The 7,500-nt window shown below is 43.7% G+C and overlaps 1 protein-coding gene across 4 annotated transcripts in view; it reads right to left on the reverse strand.

Annotated features, from left to right (window-relative positions):
* The window catches only part of LOC119576346, a 17,580-nt gene that overhangs the window by 9,193 nt on the left and 887 nt on the right, over positions 1-7,500 (reverse strand). The window lies entirely within an intron of this gene.

Here is a 7,500-nt window from a genome sequence, read left to right on the forward strand (position 1 = left end):
TGTGGAGGGAATACCAGTTTCAGGCAGTTGACGTCATGCTGCTACAATGGCACGCTGCGTCGGGCAGATGGGGATAGGATAACTTCAAAGGTACTTTTTCGTTACTTTACCTATGATCTTGCTCTTGTAAATCAAGAAGATATATCAGTCAATTATGATACGATTGGTTTTGTATGATGCAGTGAGGATTGGAAGAATTTATCATTCATATACAGATAGTAAAGGAAATTAATTGCTGCCATAACTGACAATGCTACGAATAATTATGAAAGAAAAAGAAAACTTATTCTGATAGTGACATGGTAGCAATGCTGATAATAATACCAATAGTGACAGGAATAGCACTGGTGATTGTTAGTGCAGGAAAGGAGAGAGAGAGAGAGAGAGAGAGAGAGAGAGAGAGAGAGAGAGAGAGAGAGAGAGAGAGAGAGAGAGAGAGAGAGAGAGAGAGAGAGAGAGAGAGAGAGAGAGAGAGAGAGAGAGAGAGAGAGAGAGAGAGAGAGAGAGAGAGAGAGAGAGAGAGAGAGAGAGAGAGAGAGAGAGAGAGAGAGAGAGAGCGGGAAGCGATAGAAAAAGAGGGGCGGGGCACTTGTGGGAAGTGTCTCCACAGCCACAGCTAAAATTAGATATTTTGGGAGGAGGAGCAGAGGTCACGCGAGGATTTCAGGCGTAAACCACTTCATCTCCTAAGCTCTTTCAGAAAAAAAATGGGAGAAACATGATCAAAAATAAATATCACGAAAGAAGAAAATCAAATGAACAACACCCACCACGGCATCGCTTCGCACAAAAACAAACGGCGTGCCCATTTGTGACTGGCTGAGGAAATGCTTTGAGTCACGAGACCCTTCCATGATTCGCCAAGGCCGGGGAGGTTAAGGGGACTCAGAGCAAACACGCAGGAACAGCATCATAGGCAAGGAATGCTGGTGTTAAGGATGATGAGCTCGAGGGGACTTTCCGACGGGTGGCAACAAGGGGCCTCGGAATCATGAATAACGTGGGAAGATGCAAAACTGGTAAAACTCGAAGGGAATAAAGACAGAACAAGTTTCTCAAGGGTGCTGCCAGATTCTATGGGTGTAAGAAAGAGGATCCTAAGGGCCCATCACGGAGCTTGAATTTCCTGAATCTGCGCACATTCATTATTCAATAGACAAAGTGCCCCTTTAAAGCTCTGAGTGCCATCCTTTTATATACTAGTTCACAGGGTAAAGTAAGGGTTAGAAGCCGAAAGACGTACTTTAAGTGGATACTATGGGCACCTAAAACTTCCGTACATAACTTGTTCAATTACATGTGTTATAAGGAGAAAGACAAGTTTGATTTATGTAGAGATCATTTACATCATGCCAGAGATCTCACAACAACAGACGGAAAGAGGGAAAAACGAGATTGAAGGATAAATAGATGCAGATACGTACAGAAGGGTGACAGCAACTGAAGGACAACAACATTCCGTCATGTCTGTGCGTGTTGTGTGACTACTACATAACCAAACAAACCGGTAATAATAGTAGGGAAACTAAGACCAGCGTTAACGTTATTCCATACATGTTGAAGACATGAAAACAAATGTCGTCGGATGCAGCAAGGACAGTGCGTGTGAGGAAAAGAAGCATCTTCTCACGAGCGAAAGGCCATCTAAATCTGCATGACCGCCGTGAGGGTGTGGGAGGACTGGCCGTGGGCGATGGCGTGGGTCGTAGCAGATGGCCCGGCCGCTAAACTCCACGTCTACTCCAGAGGTCAAAGGTCACGAAGGACAGATGGTTTCATGGGGAGGTACAGGAAGGGGCAACAAACTAGAGAGAGAGAGAGAGAGAGAGAGAGAGAGAGAGAGAGAGAGAGAGAGAGAGAGAGAGAGAGAGAGAGAGAGAGAGAGAGAGAGAGAGAGAGAGAGAATGATAAAACGAGACAAATATTTTGCGGGAAGGACGTGCCTCGACCGTACGTGCCAGGATTACCGACACCGAATGGCTCAAAAGAGATAGATCTTTACGCGCTGGTAGATCGCAGTGATGAAAATCCCTTTGACAAATACATTAACAATACTACAATTCCTGAAAAGACCAGAAAATATATAATAACTATATGGGAAAGATGATGTCATTGCGAACCATAGGTAGCTCAGGGCGAAGGTAGGATACCTGTGTGGGTAGAGATGGGGAGGAGGAGATTCCAAAAGAGACGCATCTGCGAGGTGTGGTGTACCTTATGCGGACTAGGGCGTGCCCCCGAGATACCGGCCAGACAGTGGATAGTGCTTGTTTCGCGAGAGAAAAGGAGGAAATGGATAAGAATCCGCAGTGCGTTGAGGTCAATGTTCTGCGCAATAAAACGTAACGCAATAAAACATTCTCTTCAAAGAACGAGGTTTTCCATGCCTTGAAACGCTTCTCTCCAGGTCACAAGACAGCTATTGATTTTGGGATAAAATTGGCTTCACGAAACCTAACTCGCATTGACTGACGCATTTCATGGATCTGTTTATTTTTGGTCTAGTTTCACAATAGAAACAAACTATCTTTATCAAATTAGTATTCGAGAAAAATCAAAGCTCAGCCAATACGAAAACAGACAAACTGACAAAATCTTTCGAAGAGTCTTGTCTTTAATGTAAACACAATATTTTTTCGCGTTTTATTAGTAGGCTATCGTTTTCCTCAGTAGGACGTAAATTCCTTTGGATACAAACACGAGAACACGAGCAAACACACGCGCCTACACGTACATCACAAGACCCTGCCAGCGGACGGAGTTGAAGGTCACTCTGTAGGAGGGACAAGGACTCTGGAAGAGAAGCTCCTCCATTCGCGCTGCTTAGACCGAAACCTCTTTATTCTTTATCATTTTATTTCTATATTTAGTTTTTTAAAAATATATTGCTGGTTGTGCACGCCAGGTGAAATTGATAACTTTTTATATGAAATCCCTTCTCTTAAAGGTGTTTTACATCCAGATTATGCTAAGGCGGTTCTTCAAAGGCAGGGACTTACTTGACACTTGGGCATTTAGGCCTAAGCGATGGAGAACTGCCAAGGGGCACAAATTTAGCTACTTAAGAAATTGTTTGCAACGGTGCTCCCTGCGGCGATAACATAATAAGGAAATGTGAATGTGAGGCTTTATTTCGGTGTGTTGTTTTCCTTTTGCCGGTAAAATATTAATGCATAAGCTCTGATGTAAAATGAAGAGAAGTGTACACGTAAATCAGTGAAATCAATTTCAAGGCGCAGGATTATTCACACTTACGCAAACTCGTGCATGCCGCACGCCCACACACACGCAGTGATAAGGTCTTGTGTTCATTCACAGCTGCCATTCCTCTCTAAGTCTATTACCTAGTTTCTGACCTTTCTGACTAACTCGTCTCTTCATTAGCTGCTGCCAATGAAGCGCACACATGCATACACGCACGCATTCACACACACACACACACAATTTTTCTTTTATATTTCGAGCGTATATTCCATGGCGGCAGCAGTAATTAAAGATTCTTAAGGCCTACGTCATCTACAAGGATATAAAGGTGAGACTAGGAATCCAAAGTTTTACGAGCGCGCTGTTCGCATCTCTCTCCCTCTCGCTCTCTTTCTCTCTCTGTGTGTGACAACAAAGAGAGAGAGGGAGAGAAGGAGGAAGAGAGAGAAGAGGAAGAGGAGAAAGAGGAAGAGAGAAAGAGGAAGAGAGAAAGGGGAAGAGAGAAAGGGGAAGAGAGAAAGAGGAAGAGAGAAAGAGGAAGAGAGAAAGAGGAAGAGAGAGAGAGAGAGAGAGAGAGAGAGAGAGAGAGAGAGAGAGAGTGAGAGAGGCCGCGAGTGGTGTCTAATACCGAGCAGTGTAGGACGCATCCAGGCAAGGCGAGAAATAACTAGTAAAACTCGGTTAGAAGGAAAAAAGAGACGGCGTAATATAAGCCCTGGATGTGACGCCATAAAACACATTCACGAGACCTTACTGAATGGCATTTCATTTCCGGTCCTGATTCATATGAAACTGCAGCTGTCAAATGGCCATTGAATACGGCTGTTTCTCTCTCTCTCTCTCTCTCTCTCTCTCTCTCTCTCTCTCTCTCTCTCTCTCTCTCTCTCTCTCTCTCTCTCTCTCTCTCTCTCTCTCTAATGGATGATTTCACTTCTCTCTCTTCTGTGCGTCTCCGCCTGCCTTCTTGCTTATCAGTCTACTTACGTGTGTTTCTCTTACTTCCATTCAGTAGATATGTTCTGTTTGCACATGCATACATACATACATACACACACACATTTGATGGCCGTATAACACCATTTAAGCGTTTGATTATGATCTGAAAAGCGACTCAATAAATAAACTCTCTTTAGCCTTTCCGTTTTCTCACAAAAATCTGGAGAAAGATAGGCAGGTATTTTTTTTATTTAGTAAATGGAAAAATGACAAGTGATTTCAGTGATAATGTTCAGTTATCATAATAGAGCGCAAGCTCGCGATTGGAATATCCATCACTAATTGACTCGAATAATTATTAACATGAAGAGAAAATCGCAGGTTGCGTGTTCCAAAGTATGCTTATCAAACTACTCTCCATTTACCCCGACAGCCATCATTTTATTAGATTAAAGAAGGCCCCACGAACATGCCAATAATTCACTTGATGAAAAAAGAGAGAGAGAGAAAAAAAACAGACACTGAAAAATTAAAAGATCAAGAAAAATAGCGTATGACCTTCGCGCGCCATCAGCCGATGTCACGAACGCCCACCGAAGGCCACGGTGAGCATAACAAGACCTGAAACCTCACGACCTTCGCCTCCCACTTCGGTAAATTAGCATAAAGAGGAATGTCAGAGGCTTCGACTTTCAGTATCGTATGTGCGCGTATGGAGGCTCGATTTTCGCGGGGTCATGGATGGGTTTGTGTTATAACATTTTGAAGTAATATATTCGTGGTTTCTTCTATACGTGAAGGCTGTACTTCTTTTACCATGGCGCTCCTCATCTACAACATCCTTAAAATGAAACATGCGTCAGCAAAAGAATTACCTGTGACTTTTAAGGCTGGGCACTTATTTGGCGTGATATAGCATAAATTACGACATTAATTAAACATATACAAATCATCACCTTTTCTGCTACTACCATTTCTGTTCTTAAGCATCACTTACAATAATTTCCATCATTATCATTACCAACGATTAACATATTCTTCAAATAAAAATAATCAAAATTATTGTCCAAATTAGCATTATCATTACGATAACACAAGGAACATGTAAGTCACGAAATTGGAAACACGGAATCGTAAGCCACGACTCGTCTGCCAAACACTTCGCAAGATTCGTATTCATCAGCTATTCCCAAACACATGCAATCCTGTCGTCGTGAACATAAAATCTGTCCTTTCTCTCCTCCTCTCCCTTGCTTGTGCCTTCCCCCCATTTCTCTTTGTCTCTCCGTTTCCGCTGCTTTCCTCGTACCTGCCCTTCGAGTCGTGGGTTCGCCTCTACATGAACCAGACCGCTATCCCCCCCCCCCCCCCCCAATCGCCAGCCAAGCCCCTGCCGAGACCACACAGACAGAGGAGCCGCAGACGCAGAGACCCTCCCCTGCCGTTCCCCCTACTCCTCCTCCGGCCTCATGTCTGCAGCTAAATCGATGGTTGCAGGACCTCCACTGCTCATGTCCGGGGAACTGCTCATGGTCCTCGTCGCCATGCCTCCTTGAGATACACTGCGGGACCTTGCTTTAAAATCCTGCGGTTGTACTGCAGATCCCTACATGAGTTCTATCGCTGTCGCAACTGTCAGACCACTTCGTATTCCGTAGAGATGTGATGATGTACGTGATTTATGCTTCAGAAATCACGTCGTTTGAACACAGCTCAGCTCTTGGAATCAGCATGTGGTCATCCCCCAAGTTCTATTTTCATTTTGTACATTTTAGCAATAATCTTGCAGCTATATGACTGAGCACTGAATTCCTTGCCGGTGTGGGACATCGATTCCCACATCCTTTTGAATGTTGACTGACTTGCCTTTGGCCTGCATTCTAGTTCCTTGCCAAGACGATAGACATACGATAGACTCTAGGTTGTTCCTTGCAGTCGCCGACACACTATCATCAAAACCACATTACGGAGAGTTCATTATGCTGAACAGCTGTGGCATGTTTATAGAGTAACCTGCATTCTAAGCCGGGGGATGATAACGAAGCTGAATTGGCACATCATAAAAGATAAATGACGCACCCGTGATCGTGTTTAATGAAAAACTTTAAAGAAACAGATTCATATTCCCGCTTAATCATTTTGTGACTAACGTTACTCATGACGTTTAAAGTCACAAGAGGTTGAGACGATCATGGTATGACTCACGGTCTCCGATAAATATATAAATTCAGCACTATGCATATGCTAATCGCTTATTAATGTGTGTGTGTGTGTGTGTGTGTGTGTGTGTGTGTGTGTGTGTGTGTGTGTGTGTGTGTGTCTGAGTGAGTGAGTGTGTGTGTGTATGAGTCTGAGTGAGTGAGCGAGGTGTGAGTGAGTGGATGAGTGTGTTTGTGTGAGTCTGAGCGAGTGAATGAGTGTGAGTGTGTGTTTGTGTGTATGTTTTTACGAGTGAGTGAGTGAGTGAGTATGAGTATGAGTATGATTATGAGTGAGTGAGTGAGTGAGTATGAGTATGATTATGAGTGAGTGAATGAGTGAGTATGAGTGAGTGAGTGAGTGAGTGAGTGAGTGAGTGAGTGAGTGAGTGAGTGGGTGAGTGTGTGTGTGTGTGTGTGTGCGTGTGTGTGTGTGTGTGTGTGTGTGTGTGTGTGTGTGTGTGTGTGTGACTGCCTATTTATATACTTGTTTGTACGTGTGGCAGTGTGCATGCATGTATATTTATATGTGGTGTGTTTATTTGTATGTCCTATTACAGGCATATGTGTTTAAGCGTGATGTTTCGTTTGATAATTTGTATGTGTTTATGTTTATATATTCATGCGCGTTGCGTTTGTATGAAAGCAGTTTTTTGCGCGCGCGTGCGGCGGCCCAGGGAGTGGAGGGGATGAGTCAGCCAGCAAGGGTGTCTGACCGACCTGCAGCTGTGTATCTTGTCGTAAGCAGAGCAAATAAACGTACAAAGAATAACAAACACACAAACAAAGAACATACACAGAACCATGATTCCAGTCAAATTATTGTCCATGAAATAAATGATAATAAACAATAAGAAAATAAGTAACAGGAATGACGGATCTCCCAGGAGCGCACCTTTACGCCATGGCTATTTGCAGGCGCATATCGTCATGTTCTTTTCTCGGAGTCATACACACGCGCAGTTGTCGGCACTGTTCCTGAAACGCCACGTTGGTGTTGGATATATGTATACCTCATATATATGTATACAGCATTTGCGTAAGATATCTGTGAAGTAATTGCGTGAGTCATCTGTGAGGGTATTCTCGTGACTGTGCGTGTGTGTGTGTGTGAACGTCTTGAGAAGAACACGACCGGCGCTTCCGGGAAAAAAAAACCGGA

The sequence above is a fragment of the Penaeus monodon genome, chromosome 8 (assembly GCF_015228065.2).
Source record: "Penaeus monodon isolate SGIC_2016 chromosome 8, NSTDA_Pmon_1, whole genome shotgun sequence".
In the NCBI taxonomy this organism is placed as follows: Eukaryota; Metazoa; Arthropoda; class Malacostraca; order Decapoda; family Penaeidae; genus Penaeus; species Penaeus monodon.